This window comes from Callorhinus ursinus, unplaced genomic scaffold, assembly GCF_003265705.2.
Source record: "Callorhinus ursinus isolate GAN/ISIS: 27379988/994484 unplaced genomic scaffold, GSC_fseal_2.0 scaffold9, whole genome shotgun sequence".
NCBI classification, from domain to species: Eukaryota; Metazoa; Chordata; class Mammalia; order Carnivora; family Otariidae; genus Callorhinus; species Callorhinus ursinus.
The window spans coordinates 23,738,485-23,759,679 of record NW_027397071.1 but is presented as its reverse complement, the minus strand read 5'-3'; the positions used below and the strand labels follow the sequence as shown (position 1 = coordinate 23,759,679).

Genomic DNA, 21,195 nt, shown 5'->3' with positions numbered 1-21,195 from the left:
TAAGGAATTAAGGAGTACATTAGTTTCAGAGCCTATAAAGTGCTTCAGCATTCCTCACCCTGTCAGAGCATTTCCTTTATGCAGTCTTTGTAACTAAAACAGGAGTCTTTGCCTTCTTTGTACAAATAAATCACAAGTGGTCAGGCAGGACCCCTTCATCACAAATAAGAACCAAGAGCAAGTTCCTTTCTGTTTAGTTCTTATTGATTCAGAGCAAGTACATAACTCAGTTTGGTCAAACATTCTTTTTCTCAACACGTGGGTGTTTGAAAAATTTTATCAGTACTTTGCTTTTAAAATTCTCACCTAACCACAAATCCTCTATGCCACAAAGGAATTTAAAGGGCTCCTATTTATTCACCATAAAAATTATAATTCAGTATTTCTCAAAGTGCAGCCCACTGATCTCTTGAATCAGAATCAGGTGATGTAATTTTTTAAAATGCTGGTTGCCAAGACCTACCGCCAGACCTAATGAATCAGAATCCTTAGTGAAGCCTGGGAATATGCATTTTAAAAGTTCCCCAGATTATTCATATTAAATTTAGGGGAAAACAGTTATGGACAAAAGGTAAATAAATAATTTCTCAGGGGAAACATCTTTCTAGTTTACTAAAATGAGATTATATTTAACAACTCCTTTACTGGCAATAGTGCCGGAACAGGAATGCATCATTCAAGGTCCTTTCCATTGCAAGATTTCATAAAATAATAAAGGATTTATTAGTAATACATAACTATTACTAAGAGGAATATGCTATAGTTCTTAAAAATTTGAACCAATAATCTAGTCATTTACAATTAGATTTCTATTTTTTTTTTTTAATCATTGAAGAACCACATGTAGTAGGTTTGTGTATCCTCTGCTACGGTCTAGTACACAGCAGTTTCATCACAACAAGGGTCTCCCACGTTGCCCTTTTATAAACACATCCACCTTTATCCTTCCCTTATTCCCTGGCAGCCATCAATCAGTTCTCCATCTCCACAATTTGAGGAACGTTATATAAATGGATTCACACAGTTGGCTTCTCTCACTGAGCATAATTTCTTGGAGTCTTGCAGGTTGTCATAGGTACCGGCCATTCCTTCCTTTTTTATTGCTGAGTCATATTCCACCATATGTACACACCACAGTTTGTTTAACCACACTTACTGAAGGACATCTGGGCTGATTCCAGTTTTAGAGTATTACAAATAAAGCTACCATCCACATTCCTATATAGGTTTTTGAGTGAAAATAAGTTTTCGTTTCTCTGGAAGAGATGCCCGAGAGTGTCACTGCTGAGTCATAGGGTAGTGACAGGTTTAGTTTTTTAAAGGAACTGCCAAACTCTCTCCCCGAGCGGCTCAACCATTTTACACCCTCCACCAGCAATGTGAGAGGACCTGGTTTCTCCGGATCCACACCAACTGTTGGTGTGGTCACTGATTTCACTTTGTTTTAATCCCTGCACATTTCAAAAATGAGAAGTGATATGTATCAATATAAAGATATTTATGATTTCATCCTGGATTTAGGATGAAAACATTTAGGCTCCTGTCCCTTTTCCAGCACTTACTAACATGGATAAACTTCAACTTAAAACTTATGATAGGTTCATGGAGGTTAGTTTTATATATAATAGTTTTATATATATGTGTGTGTGTGTTATAGTTTTATAGTATATATTTATAGTTTAGTATAGTTTATACTATAGTATAGATTTATAGTTTATAGGATGTGTTTATACAGTTTTATATAGGGTATATATATGTGTGTGTATGTATATGTGTCAAACATTCATGGAATTTTTATTTATTTTTAAGATTTTTAATTTATTTATTTGAGAGAGAGAGACAGAGATAGCTAGAGAGAACATGAGCAGTGAGGAGAGGGAGAAGCAGGCTCCCATGGAGCAGGGAAACCAACGCGGGACTCGATCCCAGGACCCTGGGATCATGACCTGAGCTGAAGGCAGACGCCCAACCAACTGAACCACCCAGATGCCCCCATTCATAGAATTTTTAAAGAGGACAAAACACCTCTCATTATACATCTCAAGAATTCCTTTAGACCTAAATGGAGAAAGAGAACAGAAGTATTCTATGAAAATATAAATGTAATTTTCAAAATACTATAGAATATTAGACACCTGTAAAAATGTTTCACCTACTTGAACCTTCAGGTCCCACATAATCTCCACTCCAAGGGTTGATGAGTTCAAAGGTCTAGAGTCCAACATCCTCATTAAAATTTTCTCCAAAACCCAAGTAGTCATGAAAAGCTACCAGTCAGAAGCTAGGTTTAATAATCAAAGCACATGCACTTTTTTTCCTGATATATCACCAGCCACAAATCATGTATACATATGTGTATATACGGAGCCACAGAGTTAATTAGGCCATTATTTCCAGTCACCTAGCTCATGCCAAAACATATCAGCTTGCTTGCTTTCCTTCCTTCTTTCCTTCCTTTTTTACCTTAGTGACTTGTGGTTTTGTGTGTGTGTGTGTGTGTGCTTTTTTTTTTTTAAGTTTTTATTTAAATTCCAGTTAGCTAACATACAGTGTCATATATTAGTTTCAGGTGTACGATAGAGTGACTCAACACTTCCATATGTCACCCAGTGCTCATTGCCACAAGTGCAATCCTTAGTAAGGGGTAAAATTCAATCTTGACTCAGCACAATGGTGATTTATACAGTTGATTCCCAACCTCCTCAATTGGTGTGTGAGATAGGGTTAGAGGTGGGTCAAGATACTGGTTGCGTCAACCTTAGGCCGGTCACCTCCAGTTGCCAGTAACCCTATCTGTTTGCCCTAGTGCTTTACAAATTATCATTCTCTTTTATGCCAGATGTGAAAAACATGGGGAAATACCATTCTATTCATTTGTTTCCCTTGTTGGAGAACATTTCTGTTCTCCAATCTACAAAGATGGATTCTGAGGCAGTAAATAAGGGATAGCAAAAATACCCAATTTATTCTCCCTATTATCAGTCTCTTTGTATTAATTAGGGTGAAAATGGGTACTGTGCATGCTCCCTAGCATACTTTTTATAAGAGAATTAAATAATCTCTAAAATTCCTTCTAGCTCCATGAACTGTAACTAACTACTTTACTGAACTGACAAATAAGGGCAACATAATGTAACAATACCATATATAAGGATATAAGATATCATATAGCCGGAGGCCTCCATCACTTCTGTCACAGTGGTTGCTGTCAGAGGCTTGCATTTTGCCCCTCTCTGACTATCTCCTCTAGCAGATATCTTTCTTTTTCCTCCTTCCAGGACTTCCTTCTCATTTTGCCAAACTTAGAAAATAAAAAACAAATCATTAGTGCCCTCCTGGAAAAAAGGTAAGATAATTGGCAGTAAGTCTTTAAATCCAACACACACACAAAGGGGATATCTTATCATACAAACTGAGGCATTCAAGCAAAACATACAATTTTTTTTAAATCAAAGAAAATCAGTGAAATGATTATAATATGCAGAGAATATAATATACATTGACACTCCATCCTACAATTTCTTTCATTTATCTTTCTGACTTCCAATTTGGAAAAGAAAGGGATTGAAAGGGTAGAAAAAGGTAGGAACAAAAAGCAATGGCAATGAACAGGTACCTAAAACAGTGCCTCACACATTCTAGGTGATCAATAAAATAGGTGTCAAATGAACTGGATTAATGGGCATGAAAGGTAAGAAAACTTAAAATGTGGCAGTGGGGAAAAAAGCATGAAGGTATTAAACAATGACTTGAACTAGGTGTTTGTATCATCAATACTTTAATTATATATACATGAAGCTCTTGAATATGAATTTCCATTAAAATAGGAATAGCAGGGGCACCTGCATGGCTGAGTCAGTTGAGCAACCGACTCTTGGTTTCAGCTCAGGTGGTAATCTCATGGGTCAGGAAATGGAGCCCCGCAAGGTCTCCGCACTCAGCAGGGAGTCTGCCTGAAGATTCTCTCCCTCTGTCCCTCCCCCAACTCGTGAGCACACAGGTATGCACATTCTTGCTCTCTCTCAAATAAATTTTTTAAATAAATAAATAAATAAATAAAATGATATAGGAATAGCAAGCATGAGGGAGGCAGTAAAGGAATGAGGGAGGAGGAATATGGCAAAGGAGGTCAGGACAGGAAAGAGAGATGGCACATAAGAAAGTGAGCACATGGGGCGCCTAGGTGGCTCAGTCAGTTAAGCGTCTGACTTTGGCCCAGGTCATGATCTTAGGGTCCTGGGATGTGGGGAGCTCTGTTGGGTTCCATGGTCAGTGGGGAGTCTGCTTCTCCCTCTCCTTCCGCCCCTCCCCCTTGCTTGTGCTCTCTTCATCTCTCTCACAAATAAATAAAATCTTTAAAAAAAAGAAAAGAAAAGAAAGAAAGTGAGCACACAACCCACACACTTCACTGGACTTCTGACCATGGTGATTCTGATGTTCAAGGCCCAGGTCTCTATTTTTCTTCTTCATCCTCCTTTGCTCTAACAGTTGGTGCTATGCCACAGAGCACCTGCAGCTCCGCCTCCACCACACCTTCAGGGCAGCAGGACTGGGGACACAGGAGGATGAAATGGCATGCCCAAATGTAGGAGTACATGTATTTACTTAATATTCACAGACTTTAGATCCATGTCAAAGTAGTTTACTGAAGGGAAAGAAAGAAATTCACACACACACACACACCCCACACACATTTATAATCTCTCCCTATAAAATGTGATTATGGGAAAAATATGTATCATTCATTACCAATTAATAAGCATAAAAAGAGCCAAAACACAGTCTAGTGAAGGAAATAAGATGGTCACTCCATTTTACTTGCAATGGATCTCAAAGCAATTTACAGTTTTCTCTAATAACAGTGATGACAATAACAGTAAGAATGGTTGGCATCTATTCGTTATTTTCACCATGCCAACTATTGCATTAAGAACTGGAAGAGGAGGCGCCTGGCTGGCTCAGTCAGTAGAGCATGGGACTCTTGATCTCAGGGTCATGAATTCAAGCCCCATGTTGGGCATAGAGCTTCCTTAAAAAAAGAAAAAAAAAGAACTGGAAGAGATATCACAAGATCACCAGAGAACTCTCATACGTTGCTGGTGGGAGTGTAAAATGGTACAGCCACTTTGAAAAACAGTTTGGCACTTTCTTACACATAGAGATGTCGTCTGACCCAGCAATGCCACTCCTATGTATATGCTCCTCAAAACCTGAAAACCTATGTCCACACAAAAATTTTTATACAAATGTTCATAGCAGCATTACTCACAATAGCAAAAAAAAAAAAATCTAATGTGCATTAATCAAGGAATGGATAAACAACATGTTGCATACTATACAATGGAATATTATCCAACTACAAAAGGGAATTGATGTACTGACATGTGCTTCAACATTGATAAACCTTGAAATCACTATGCTAAATGAAAGAAGTCAGACACAAAAGCCGCATACCATATGATTCCATTTATATGAAATGTCTGGAACAGGCAAATCCGTAGAAACAGAAAGATTAGTGGTTGCCAGCCGCTGGCAGCAGGGACGAATGGGGTGTGGTTGCTAATGGGTACTTGTAAAAAATGTTTTAAAAATAGATAACAGTGATAGTAGCTTTTATTCAACATGGTACTGTAAACCCTAGTCACAGCAATTACAAGACCAGTGCTCTAACCACTGAGCTATGGAGCCCAGTCACAGCAATTAGACAACATAGAGAAATAAAAGGCATCCAGATTGGTAAGGAAGAAGCAAAACTTTCACTATTTGCAGATGACATGATAATATGCATAGAAAACCTGGAAGACTCTCTCAAAAACTGCTGGAACTGATAAACAAATTGAATAAAGCCAGAGGATACAAAATCAATATGCAGAAATCTGTTGCATTTCTATACACCAATAATGAAGCAGCAGAAAGAGAAATTAAGAAAGCAATCCCATTTACAACTGCACCAAAAATAACAAGATATCTAGGCATAAATCTGACCAAAGAGGTGAAAGACCTATACTCTGAAAATTATAAAACATTAATTAAAGAAATTAAAGACAACACAAAGAAATGGAAAAACATTCCATGCTCATGGATTGAAAGAACAAATATTGTTAAAGTGCCTATACTACCCAAAGCAATCTACAGATTTAATGCAACAAGATTTTTCACAGAGCTAGGACAAACAATCCGAAAATTTGTATGGAAATGCAAAAGATCCCAAATAGCCAAAGCAATCTTGAAAAGGAAAAAGTGAAGCTGGAGGCATCATAATTCTGGACTGCAAGTTATATTACAAAGCTGTAGTAATCAAAACAGTATGGTAATGGCACAAAAATTGACACATAGATCAGTAGAAGAGAATAGAAAACCCAGGAACGAACCCACAACTATATGGTCAATTAATCTTCAAGAAAGCAGTAAAGAATATCCAACAGAAAAAAGACAAGTCTCTTTAACAAATGGCGCTGGGAAAACTGGACAGCTATAAGCAAAAGAATGAACTGGATCACTTTCTGAGACCATACACAAAAATAAATTAAAAATGGATAAAGGACCTAAATGTGAGACCTAGACAGCACAGGCAGTAACTTCTCTGACATCAGCCATAGCAATTTTTTTCTAGTTACGTCCCCGAGGCAAGGGAAACAAAAGCAAAAATAAACTATTGGAACTTCATCAAAATAAAAACCTTCTGCAGGGTGAAGGAAAAAATCAACAAAGAATAAAGGGTTACTAGCCAAAATATATAAAGAACTTTTACAACTCAGGGAGCCTGTCTGGCTCAGTCAGTAGAGCAGGCAACTCTTGATCTCAGGGTCATGAGTTCTTTGAGCCCCACATTGGGCATGAAGCCTACCTAAAAAAAAAAACAAAAACAAACAAAAAACAAAACTTATACAACTCAACACTAAAAAAACCCAAATAATCCAATTTAAAAATGGGCAGAAGACATGAATAGACATTTCTCCAAAGAAGATTTCCAGATGGCCAACAAACATGAAAAGATGTTCATCAGCACTTACCATCAGGGAAAGGAAAATCAAAACTACAGTGAGATATGACCTCACACCTGTCAGAATGGTTAAAATCAACAACACAAGAAACAACAGGTGTTGGCAAGGATGTAGAGAAAAAGGAATACATTTGCACTGTTGGTGGGAATGCAAACTGATGCAGCCACTCTGGAAAACAGTATGGAGGTCTCAAAAAGGTAAAACTAGAGCTACCCTACAATTCAGTAATCGAACTACCGGGTATTTACCCCCAAAATACAAAAACACGAATCCAAAGGGATACATGCACTGTTATATTTATAGCAGCGTTATTTACATTAGCCAAGATATGAAAGCAGGCCAATTATCCATCAACTGATGAATGGATAAAGAAGATGTGATTGATACACACACACACACACACACACACACACACACACAATGGAAGGTCATTAAACCATAAAAGACAATGAAAGCTTGCTATTTGCAATGACATGGATGGAGCTAGAGAGTATAATGCTAAGTGAAATAAATCATCCAGAAAAAGACAAATACCCTTTGAATTCACTGATATGTGGAATTTAAGAAACATAACGAGCAAAGGGAAAAAGAGAGAGAGAGAAACCAAGAAGCAGACTCTTAACTATAGAGAACTGATGGTTAGCAGAGGGAAGTGGGTGGGGGGATGGGTAAAATGGGTGATGGGAATTAAGGAGTGCACTTGTGATGAGTAGTGGGTGATGTATGGAAGTGTTGAATCACTAAATTCTACACCTGAAACTAAATTTATACTGTATGTTAACTAACTGGATTTAAATTAAAAACTAAAAAAATAGTGATAGTGGTACAAATCTGTAATTATACCAACCACCACTGACTGTGTGCTTAAAAAGGATGAGTTTTATAGTAAATGAATTTTACCTTAATAAAGTGGCTATTAAAAATTATCACATTTGAAAAAAATCAGATTTGATCCATCTTTAGTAATATGAATAAAGAATCAACCACAACAATTTTCTAATTTTTCTTAAAGATTTTTAAAAATCTTTTTTTTAAGTAATCTCTACATGCTATATGGGGCTTGAATTTACAACCCGGAGATCAAGGGTCACAAGTTCTTCTGACTAAGCCAGCCAGGTGCCCCAAGAATGTTCTTTTTTATAACTTCCTAGGGAAGTTAGGTTTCCTTCTTTCCTAGGGGGTAATTTCTTTGGCCAATGATAGAAAGAGGAAAAGGGCTCAGATTCCAGAATGCTTCCTTCTTTTTCTGTAAAAGTCCCAGAACAAGAATAATCTGAATTAGTTGACAATCTGAAACTTTTCAATAAAAAAAACTGGAAAAATTTGCAGAGACAGTTAATAAAATTTTAACATTCACCCATCATTCCACACTAGAACAACAGCTGTTTTCATTATTCTTTTTTCCCCTCTAGTCATCCACATGTAATTCATTTTATACACAGCTGTAATCAGTGTGTATATAATTTTGTATTCCTTTTCTCATTATACTGTAAACATGCTATGTTGTTAACATGGTTTTTTATAAATCATTTCCAGTGTTGCAATAGTATTTTATCCAGTTGATGTATCATTATTTTCCTAACTCTTCCCCTTACATTGATTTTAAAGTCATCTTTACCCAATTTTTCTGTGTGTAGACAAGCTGTATATAGATTTTTTATATTTCCCTTCTTTTGAATTATTTCCTTAGGTTGTTCCTCAGTGGTAGCATTTCTGGGTCATACAGTATGAACATTTTTATGGCTCTTGCTTTTTAAACTAGTATGAGTTTTTTAACATTATTTTGCGCTGTGGTGTGTATGTATGTATGAACATATAGACAGAAAGGTTAATTTAACAAACATGCAATGGAACTAAAGACTCTACTATTGAATTTGATTTTTTTTAAAATGGATTCACTTTTGGGGCACCTGGGTGGCTCAGTCAGTTGAGCGGCTGCCTTCGGCTCGGGTCATGGTCCCGGAGTCCTGGGATCGAGCCCCGTGTCAGGCTCCCTGCTCAGCGGGGAGCCTGCTTCTCCCTCTCCCTCTGCCTGCCTCTCTGCCTGTTTGTGCTCTCTCTCTCTCTCTCTGTCAAATAAATAAATAAAATCTTAAAAAAATAAAAAAATAAAATGGAATCACTTTTACATTTTAGTTACAAAAACAGCAAATGTTCATTGTGGAACTTAAATAATTTATAAAGGATACAGACAGAAAGGGAGAGGTTTCCTGGAGGACTGATAAAACACATCACCTCCTAAATTGGAGTTTACCTAAGTATGAAATGTGATATAATGATCAGAAGCTCTAGGATGCTCTGCATGGAAACCCTATGGCCTGACAAAAAGTCCACACTAGCTCCATGGAAAAAATACCAAGTAGAGGGCTGTGGGACGTGATGACCACGGGGCAAGGAGAGGATGTTGGGTTAACACATTCCACAAGGAAAAAGGCAGAAGCTACCGTCCATGTTAGAGAGTAAAGAGATGAAAGGGAGGCTAAGATAATCTCAGTGCAGTGTAGACTGAGGGGATTGGCAGAAACACAGCGACCTGTTTCATATAAGCGATAAACAATCTCTCAGGCAAACTGAGTATCTAGAAGTATAAAAATAAAATTAATGTTAAATATACAGAAAAATAAATTTGTCTCCTCTTTATACTATAAAGCTCAAAGATGAATGCTTGTTGGTCTAACTTAGAAGGCCAGTTCCTGAACACAGACTATAGAACATTAAAAAGTTCCTGATTTATAAGTCCATTCCTCAATTTTGCATTTTCTATACTCTGAAAGAAACTGTTTCTCGTAAGCCGAAAATCAGGTTGCCTCTTTGTAACCCTGCACTTTCCTAATCATTCCTATAACCCAATGTCAAGATTATGTTTACATACGGTCTTTATAATTTTAGTTCGCACTAGTCTGTAGTTTGCTTGGTAAGCGCTCTAAACCGTTTGTGTGGGTATATTCCATATCTTCAATAAGATTGTAAACTCCAGGAAATGGCTTCTTTTCATTCGCACCTACCAATACAACGAACATTAAAATGTAGCTAGGTGATCACAGAAGCTTGCTTAATGCTGTAAGGGAACAGGATGGCAAATAGAAATATATGGCTTCGCACTTGGATTATTAATACCACCAGCTATTCTGGATTCTACCAATCTCTTAACGAAACTGGTGCTGAAATGTTGAATACCTTAGTCCTGACAATATTGCCCATTATCTTTGCTTCATCTCCCAGCTCAGCTCACCCCACCCCACCCTATCCCCATTCTGCTGAACTTTATTAGGCAGAGATACCAAAGTATTAATGTTTTTGAAACACACCGTGCTTTTTCACATCTCTAGGCCTTTCACATGTTTTCTTCTCTCAGGAGTACCTTTCATCCACCTGAGCATCTGGATTGTCTTTCCATTCTTTATAACCCACTCTGAAGCCACCTCCTCCAGGATCCCCCATGTCTACCCCAGGAACTGTATGATGCATTCTTCTGTTCTATCTCTATATCTGGAACAAACTTCTATTGTTGCACTAAGTGTACTGTAATTAACCTACTACATGTATTTATTCCATTAGACACAATTCCAGGCTTAGTGAACATTTATCCAGGTAAGGAAGAAAGGGAGGAAAGAATGGAGAAATGGAGGGAGGGAAATGCAAGGAAGTTTCTGTGACCTCTTCTGAGCAGGAACCATGTCTTACTCATCTTCATATCTCCAGGAGTAGGGCAGGTCCTAGGACATACAGCACTCACCAAATGTATGATAAATTGTTTTGACATAAATCTTAAAGGAAAAAAAATAAACCACCTTGGCATGAAATTCTTAATGGAAAAACTGCCATTAATCAAAACGATGTCTTGTTTGAGCCAAATCAATTGTGGTGCACATAAGCACATTAAGGGCCCAGCTTGAGACTCTATGGATCTTAGTGCCAAGAACTAAGCCAGACACTTGGAATTCAAAAATGTATGCGACATAATTCTCTCCGTGAAAGGGCTCATATTTTAGATGGGGAATCAGGTTCATAAAAAGATAATTACCATATAACACGATAAAACCTATATCTAGGACACATTCAGCATATGAGGGTACAAGGAAGAATCGTTCGTTAGGTAGCTGGAGGTGATGGTGGTGGGGAAAGGGGGGAATTCGGGAAAGGCTTCCTGAAGAAGATGGTCCCTGGGCTCAATCTTAAATGACCAAGACATGCCTTCATATGTTTGGTTGGTGGGTTGGCCTGTGAAGGAGACTACTTGCTCTATGGCTCACGTATCCTCCTGGGAAATTACTCATTCATGCTAAAGGAAACTGAATCTTAGGTCAGTGTTGGGAGAGGCAGGCAATACTCTGTCTTCAACTGGAACCAACAGAACTGGATCTCAAAGGACATTATGCATCAGAGCATGGGGGTGGCAGAAGACTTTACCAGAGTAGCCAGGGTGTTAGAGGAAGAAAAGAGGTGTGGGATGTGATGACAGAGAGAAAAACACTCAGGGACCCAGGCCAGAGGAAACGGCTACCCATGAAGTAGCCCAGAAAACTGTATTCCAAGACAGATTTGAGCTGTCCCTGGGGACTCTGACTTAGTTGGGAAAGAGTTTGGAGGAAGCCAGAGTTTCCACAGTTGGGAGGCTAATGCAAAGCCAGAGAAATATTTACTTGCTGCTCTTATGGACACTTTATTATTATTATTTTAAATCCCAGGTTGCTTTGTCCTATGTTGCATAAGAAAAGTATGAGACACTATTCCAGCCAGCAAAGAGTTTCTCAACTGTGTTGAGAAAGCAACTGTTTTCCTTTTTAAGTGGTACAGAAACACACTCAGTATAGAAAAATTGTGAAAGATTTCCCAGAAAAGGAGGGAATGAAAGTAGAAGGCAAAGATGAGGATATCAAACCAAGTCCAGAGGATATTTACAGAAAACATATTTGTTAAAAAAAAAAAACCTGAAGTAAGTGGCGCCTGGGTGGCTCAGTCGGTTAAGTGTCCGACTCCGGATTTCAGCTCAGGTCATGATCTCAGGGTCTTGGGATCAAGCCCCGTGTTGGGCTCTGCACTCAGTGGGGAGTCTGCTTGAAAGGATTCTCTCTCCCTCTGCCCCCCCATCCCCCGCTTGCATGTTCTCTCCAAAATAAGTAAATAAATCTTTAAAAAAAAAAACCTGAAGTAAAATAAGCTGGCAAAAACAGGCTTACTAATTAGGAGAATTTGGTGGTAGAGAGTTAAAAAAATAAGACAGTGTGCTATATTCTAAGTGCCCTCCAGGATGGTAGGAGACTGGCAACCCAGGAACTGAACTCAGGTGGGACAGTGGCTGTGGGGTAAAGTCTCAAGCAGAATGTCTTGGGAGTAAGAACACAGTCCGGAGAAAGATAATGTCTTAGGGCTGGGCGGTAGGCAAGAACTGGATCCAAAGTGAAGCGCCTACTAGATTCTGACAGATGAGGTCAGGGGAGGTGTCTGGAAAGATTTCCTGAGTCAGAAGTAGCATATACAGAGAACTCAAGGAGTCCTCAAGCAAGAGGTGAGCTGTTAACAGTCCCCAGCTGGAGCAGACAGGCTCCCAACAAAAGTGCTCGAAGTTAATTACCTTGTGTTGCCCAGTGTTGGCAGGCAAGGAATGAACAAGTGGAACTAACTGTCCAGAGCCAGCAAGACAGTGGGCTTCTGCTTTTCTGTTCAGTTATCTGAGAAGCAGGGGTGACCTGGTAGGCTAGAGATGGTGCCTGTTAGGTGTGGGTGTGGCTAACGATGTATCCTACCTCCATTTTCAGATGTCAAAACAGGATAGTTGTTAAGAAGCCCAGGCAAGTCATTGACAAAAGGCACAAGGCAAAAGAATTCTGTTCTCAACCCCTTGACTCTCCAATTACCTGGAAATCCATCACACTTGAAGGTCATCAGAATGCCCTCTTATTGTTTACCTCAGGTTGGAAGACATTGCACAAGGGTATTAAGATGTCCCATTTGTCTTATGGTCTGCTTTGAAAATTAAAGAATTTTGAAAGTTGAAAAAGGTTAATATTTTAAATGTTCCCCTTTACACTGTTTTAGCTAATACCATATTTTGAATAACATTTGCATTCTCTCATTTAACTATTTCATGAAATCTTAATTGTTTTTGGTTCTTGTTCCACTATTTTTATGCCCTTTTTTTCTTACTTAGTAGTAGCATTTTCATCAAATTTTTAGTTTTTTTTTCATTGAAAGTAATACATGCTCATTTCAAAAGCTGAAAAATAAAAGAAGCAGAAGATTAAAAAATCATAGTCTCACAGTAATCATCTGTTTAACACTTTGAGGTATTTCCTTTCAGTCTTTTTTTCTGAGTTTATTTTTTCTTTTCTTAATTACTGTACTGTAATATTATTTATTTGAACTTCTGAATCTTGTGGTAAACAGTGCCTGAGGGAGAAGATTTTCTAGATGAATTGTTTGTGCCCAATTACACAATTTTGTCCAGTGGGAATAACAACTCATGAGGAAACTGTTTGCTTTTAAGTTTAATCCAGATACCACAAGATACACATTCTTTCAGACTCATCAGTGTGTTCTCTTCCATCTATGTAGTTTGCTAGGATGAGAACTATACTAAGAACCTGTGTGGCCTTCTGTTTACTGGTAGTCCCCCTTAGGAACTCTGCCAGGCTTTTTATAACATATAATCTGTTCTTAAGTTCTTCATTTTGATTTGTTTTTCAGTCAACTAAATGTTTTTTTTTTCCTTGAAGAGGTTATGTGAATTATCAACATGGTTTTGAACCCTGCTACACAGGAATGTCTGTTATCTTCGTGAATGAAACAAAACGCAGCTAGGCACCACACCGTAGTCACGATCTTCTCTCCTGAAAACTGGCTCACCTTCTGACTTCTGGTATCATTCATAGCTACCAGCTCTCCCACAGTTTTCATCTTTTATTTTTCCCTCTATTCCCAGAACATTTCTCAAATATGTTTTCCACATCATTGCTTCAGTATACTTCACTGTGAATTCTGCCTTTTACTCTCTCCAATTTATATTTTAATTCTGCTATTGCATATTCAGTTTACCTAGATCTATCCATCCTTACTGCCCCCTTCTCATCTCAGCCTTCTTGTTCCTTATGCTTCAGTTCAATACAGGACAGGTCTTCCTGCATCAACAAAGGATAACAGAAAAGTTTCAAAATGTCTTACAGTTCTTATACTAAGTACTATTCAAGAGTTCTTCTTCCTTTAAATCTTCATAATGATGTGCCCCTTCACTTGTTCTAAAAGTTTTTTAAATCCTGGGAAAGGGAGCTAAAATGGCATAGTAGGAGGACCCTAGGCTTGCCCTGTTCCTCGAACACAACTAGATAAACAGCAAATCATTCTGAATACCCAAGCAGTCGAACTGAGGACTGACGGAACAATCCGCACAACTAGAGGGAGAGGAGGCCACACTGTGGAAGGTGGCAGGTGCAGAGATGTGGTTTGGGGGAGAAACAGATCACAGGAGCTGTGGAAGGGAGAGAGCCCTGATCATGGAGAGAGAGAAGAGAGAGAGAGACAGAAACAGAGAGAAGCGCCCGGGGGGATCGCATGAGGAAACCACTTCCCCAAAGCGACTGCATGGGAAAAGAAGAGGGGCTGATTTTTGTGAGTTTTTACAACCAGTGGGGCTCAAAGACTGAAGTTTTAGAGGTCCATGGCGTGGTTAGTGTGGAGCCCTGAGGGCACAGCAGTGCTTCTGTGGAGAAGGGCACATAGCCCAGGGGCAGACGGCACAATCTCAGGATCTCCTGGGATGCACTGGGAGAGATGTTTCCCTCTTCTTGGAGTGTATCTGGGAGACGTGGCATTTCATTTCCGGGGACAAAAGATCCAGCAGGCACCATTTCCCTCCCCTGCCACTCAGCATAGGCTCAGAGACACCTGTTGAGGGCACCTAACCTGGACACTGGCTCTTTGCTGTGCTTTACTCCCAACTCCACACACCTGCACTTTGGTGCAACTGCCCTTCTGGGATAAACCCGCCTCAGTCCCAGCAGAGCAAGACCCTCCCCCAGAGACCAGTGAGGGTCTCCACCATGCCAGATCCCTAAAGTTTGGAGTTTGAAACTCAGCCAGGCTACCTGGGATAGAGTCCAAGGTGCAGTGCACTGCCTGGTGTGCAGATGGCCCAGCCACAGACAGGGTGAAAGCAGGAATCTGAGGGACACCTGGGACACCTGAAAAGGAGATTGTTCACTCTTCTGGGAAGGCATTCCAGATAGCAATGGGCATGAACTCCCCTCTCAGGGGATGAGGGAGGGGGCTGCTGCCATTTGTCTCCCCTGCCCCTCAGCATCAACTTACCGCAGTAAGCGGCACGGCGACAATGGTAGCAGTGGTAAACCACTTACACCAAGCCCCGGCCCCTGTGCTCTGCGGGGGCTGCTTTTCCCAGGCATGTGTGCCTGAGAATAAGCCTGTTTTGACACCTTATTTTAATTCGGGTTTTTTTTTTTTTAAGATTAACTGACCTATTTTAGAGAGAGAGCAAGATCCTCCCCCAGAAGACCAGCACAGAACCCCTGCATGTACTACGTCTACTGACCACAGAATTCTACAAAGCTGCAGCTCTAGTGGTAGTAGCATCAGGTCTCATTTAACAAGCAGACCAGAGCACACCTAGTTAAAACTTGCCACACTCTGGCCAAGGTCCAAACACTCCCCACTGCAGGCTGGAAGAAACTCTACAGACCACTGAGCTGAGGGACAGAGCAGCCAAAACACAGCCGCAGACTGCACACAGCATTTATGCACAGAGACACTTCCTGAAGTGCCGGGCCCTGGACTGTGTATGACCTCTTCTTCATAAAGCCATTACTCTCAGGAGCGGGACACGTAACAGGCTTTCCTAACACAGAGAAGAAGACAGAGACCTAGACAAAATGCCAAGATGGAGGAATTCATCCCAAAAGAAAGAACAAGAAAAGCTCACAGCCAGGGATCTAATCGAAACAGATATAAGTAATATGCCTGATCCAAAATTTAAAGCAACAATCATAAGAATACTAGCCGGGCTTGAGAAAACCATGGAAGATAGCAGAGAGTCCCTTACCACAGAGATAAAAGATCTAAAAACTAGTCGGGCCAAAACGAAAAATGCAATAACCGGGATTCAAAACCGACTGGATGTAAAGACCACAAGGATGGAAGAAGCAGAGTAACAAATCATATAGAAGATAAAATTATGGAAAATAATGAAGCTGAAAAGAAGAGGGAAAGAGTAATATTGGATCACGAACATAGACTTTGGGAACTCAGTAACTCCATAAAGCATAATAACATTCGTATCTTAGGAATCGCAGAAGAAGAAGAGAGGGAAAGGGGGCAGAAGGTTTGTTTGAGCAAATTATAGCTGAAAACTTCCCTAATCTGGAGAAGGAAAGAGACATCGAAATCCAGGAGGCACAAAGAACTCCCATCAAAATCAATAAAAGCAGGACAACACCAAGACATATTGTAGTTAAATTTGCAAAATATAGAAATAAAGAAAAAACTCTAAAAGCCACAAGACAATAGAAGTCCCTAACTTATAAGGGAAGACCAAGAAAGTTAGCAACACCAGATCTCTACAAAGAAACTTGGCAGGAAGAAGCAAGTGGCATGATATATTCAACATGCTGAATGGGAAAAATTTGCAGCCAAGAATACTCTATCCAGCAAGGCTGTCATTAAGAATAGAAGGAGAGATAAAGAGTTTCCAGACAAACAAAAACTAAAGGAGTTCATGACCACCAAACCAGCCCTGCAAGAAAATTAAAGGGGACTCTTTGAGTGGGAAAGAAAGACCAAAAGCAACAGACTAGAAAGGAACAGAGAAAATCTCCAGAGACAATGACAAAACAATAAAATGGCACCAAATTCATATCTAACAATAATTACTCTGAATGTAAATGGACTAATGCTCCAATCGAGACATAGGGTGTCAGAAGGAAAAAAAAAAACACCCATCTATATGCTGCCTACAAGAGACCCATTTTAGACTTAAAGACACCTGCAGATTGAAAGTGAGGGGATGGAGAAATATTTCTCATGCAAATGGATGTCAAAAGAAAGCCAGAGTAGCCATACTTATATCGGACAAACTAGATTTTAAACCAAAGACTGTAACAAGAGATGAACAAGGGCACTATATCATAACAAAGGGGTCTATCCAACAAGAAGATCTAACAACTGTAAATACTTATGCCCCCAACTTGGGAGCACCCAAGCATATAAAACAATTAATAACAAACATAAAGGAACTCACTGATAATAATACAGTAATAGTAGGGGACTTTAACACTCCACTTAGATCAATGGACAAATCATTAAAGCAGAAAATCAACAAGGAAACAATGGCTTTGAATGACACATTGGACCAGATGGGCTTTACAGATATATTAAGAACATTTCATCCTAAAGCAGCAGAATACATATTCTTTTCTTTTTTTTTAATTTTTTTAAGATTTTATTTATTTATTTGAGAGAGAGAGACACAGCAAGAGAGGGAACACAAGCAGGGGGAGTGGGAGAGGGAGATCCCAGGACCCTGGGATCCTGGGATCATGACCTGAGCTGAAGGCAGCCGCTTAACCAACCAAGCCACCCCAGGCGCCTCCACATTCTTTTCAAGTGCACGTGGAATATTCTCCAGAATAGATCACATACTAGGTCACAAATCAGGCCTCAACAGGGACAAAAAGAATGAAATCATGCCATGCATATTTTCTGACCACAACACTACAAAACTGGAAGTCAACCACAAGAAAAAATGTGGAAAGACCACAAATATATGGAGGTTAAAGAACATCCTATTAAAGAATGAATGGTTCAACCAGGAAATTAAAGAAGAAATTAAAAAATACATGCACACAAATGAAAATGAAAACATGATGGTTGGAAACCTTTGGGATACAGCAAAAGCAGTCATAAGAGGGAAGTATATAGCAATACAGGTTTCCTTCATGAAGCAAGAAAAATCTCACATATGCAAACTAACCTTACACCTAACAAAGCTAGAAAAAGAACAACAAATGAAGCCTAAAGCCATCAGAAGAGAATAAAGATTAGAGCAGAAATAAGTGATACAGAAACTAAACAAAACAACAGAACTAGTCAATGAAACTAGGAGCTGGTTCTTTAATAATAAAATTGATAACCCCCTAGCCACACTTAAGAAGAAAAGGACCCAAATAAATAAAATCCCAAATGAGAGGGGAGCGATCACAACCAACACCACAGAAATACAAACCATTATAAGAGAATATTATGAAAAATTAAATGCCACCAAGTCAAATGATCTGGAAGAAATGGATAAATTCCTAAAAACATACAAACTACCAAAACTGAAACAGGAAGAAATAGAAAACTTTAACAATCGATTAACCAGCAAAGAAACTGAATCAGCAATCAAAATTCTCCCAACAAACAAAACTCCAGGGCCAGATGGCTTCATAGTGGAAATTCTACCAAACATTTAAAGAAGATTTAATACCTTTTTTTCTCAAAAGGTCCCAAAAGTGGGAAATGAATGTTGGCTAATTGAATTTAAATAAAAAAGCAAAAACAAAATAGAAATGGAAGGAAAACTTCCAAACTTATCTTATGAGGCCAGCATTACCTTGATCCCAAAACCAGACAAAGACCCCACTAAAAAAAGAGAATTACAGGCCAATATCCCTGATGAACATGGATGCAAAAATTCTCAACAAAATACCAGCAAATTGAATCCAACGGTACATTAAAAGAATCATTCACCACCATCAAGTGGAATTTATTCCTGGGCTGCAAGGGTGGTTCAATATTTGCAAATCAATCAATGTGATATACCACATTAATAAAAGAAAGGTTAAGAATGATATGATCCTCTCAATAGACGCAGAAAAAGCATTTGACAAAGAACAGAATCCATTCTTGATAAAAACCCTCAACAAAGTAGGGATAGAAGGAACATCCTCAACATCATAAAGGCCATATACGAAAGACCCACAGCTAATAGCATCCTTAATGGGGAAAAACAGAGCTGTTCCTCTATGGTCAGGAAGAAGACAGGTATGTCCACTCTCACCACTGTTACTTAACATAGTACTGGAAGTCCTAGCCTCTGCAATCAGACAACAAAGAAAGAAAAGGCATCCAAATCAGCAAGAAGAAGCCAAACTTTCACTATTCACAGATGACATGATACTCTATGTAGAAAACCTGAAAGACTCCACCCAAAAACTGCTAGAACTGATACACAAATTCAGTAAAGTCGCAGGATACAAAAGTCAACATACAGAAATCTGTTGCATTTCTATACACCAAAAATGAAGCAGCAGAAAGAGAAATCAAGGAATCAATCCCATGTATAATTGCACCAAAAACCTTAACACACTTAGGAATAAACCTAATCAAAGGGGTAAAAGATCTGTACTTTGAAAACTATACAACACTTCTGAAAGAAACGGAAGATGACATAAAGAAATGGAAAAACATTCCATACTCATGGATTGGAAGAACAGATACTGTTAAAAGGTCTGTACTGTCCAGGGTGCCTGGGTGGCTCAGTTGGTTAAGCGACTGCCTTCAGCTCAGGTCATGATCCTGGAGTCCCGGAATCGAGTCCCGCATCGGGCTCCCTGCTCGGCAAGGAGTCTGCTTCTCCCTCTGACCCAACCCCCTCTCATGCTCTCTCTCTCTCTCTCTCTCTCTCATTCTTTCTCTCAAATAAATAAATAAAATCTTAAAAAAAAAAAGGTCTGTACTGTCCAAAGCAATCTACACATTTCATGCAAGCCCTATCAAAATGCCAACAGAATTTTTCACAGAGATAGAACAAACAATCCTAAAATTTGTATAGAACCACAAAAGACCCTGAATAGCCAAAGCAATCTTGAAAAAGCAAAGCAAAGCTAGAGGCATCACAATTTATATTACAAAGCTGAAGTCACCAAGACAGCACGGTACTGGCACAAAAATTGACACATAGATCAATGTAACAGAATAGATGACCCAGAAATGGACCCACAACTATATGGTCAATTAATCTTCGACAAAGCAGGAAAGAATATTCAATGAGAAAAAGACAGTCTCTTCAACAAATGGTGTTGGGAAAACTGGACAGCAACATGCAAAAGAATAAAACCAGACCACTTTCTTACACCATACACAAAAATAAATTCAAAATGGATGGAAGGTCTAAATGTGAGACAGGAAACCACCAAAATCCTAGAGGAGAACACAGGCAGCAACCTCTCTGACATTGGCTGTAGCAACTTCTTACTAGAAATGTCTCCGGAGGCAAGGGAAACAAAAGCAAAAATGAACTATTGAGACTTCATCAAGATAAAAAGCTTTTGCACAGCAAAGGAAATAATTAACAAAGCTAAAAGGCAACTTACAGGATGGGAGAAGGTATTTGCAAATGACCCATCTGATAAAGGGTTAGTATCCAAAATCTATAAAGAATTTATCAAACTCAACACCTAAAAAACAAATAATCCAGTTAAGAAATGGACAGAAGACATGAATAGACATTTTTTCAAAGAAGACATCCAGGTGGCTAACAGACACACAAAAAGATGCTCAACATCACTCATCATCAGGGAAATACAAATCAAAACTACAATGAGGGCGCCTGGGGGTGGCTCAGTTGGTTAAGCGACTGCCTTCGGCTCAGGTCATGATCCTGAAGTCCCAGGATCGAGTCCCGCATCAGGCTCCCTGCTCAGCAGGGAGTCTGCTTCTCCCTCTGGCCCTCCCCCCTCTCATGTGCTCTCTCTCTCTCTCTCAAAATAAATAAATAAATCTTAAAAAAAAAACTACAATGAGATATCACCTCACACCTGTCAGAATGGCTAAAATCAACAACACAGGAAACAATAGATGTTGGCAGCGATGCAGAGAAAGGGGAACCCTCTTACATTTTTTTGGGAATGCAAACTGATGCCTCAACAGCATGGAGGTAGTTAAAAATAGAACTCCCCTACAATCTAGCAATTGCACTACTAGGTTATTTACCCAAAGGATACAAAAATAATGATTTGAAGGGACACATGCACCCCGATGTTTATAGCAGTATTACCAACAATAGCTAAATTATGGAAAGAACCCAAATGTCCATTGACTGTTGAATGGATAAAGAAGAAGTGGTAAACACACACACACACACACACACACACACACAATGGAATATTACTCAGCTATTAGAATGAAATCTTGCCATTTGCAA

General features: G+C 39.2%; 1 protein-coding gene across 1 annotated transcript in view; it reads right to left on the bottom strand.

Moving 5' to 3' along the window:
- The window catches only part of DIPK1A (divergent protein kinase domain 1A), a 118,419-nt gene that overhangs the window by 53,088 nt on the left and 44,136 nt on the right, over positions 1-21,195 (bottom strand). The window lies entirely within an intron of this gene.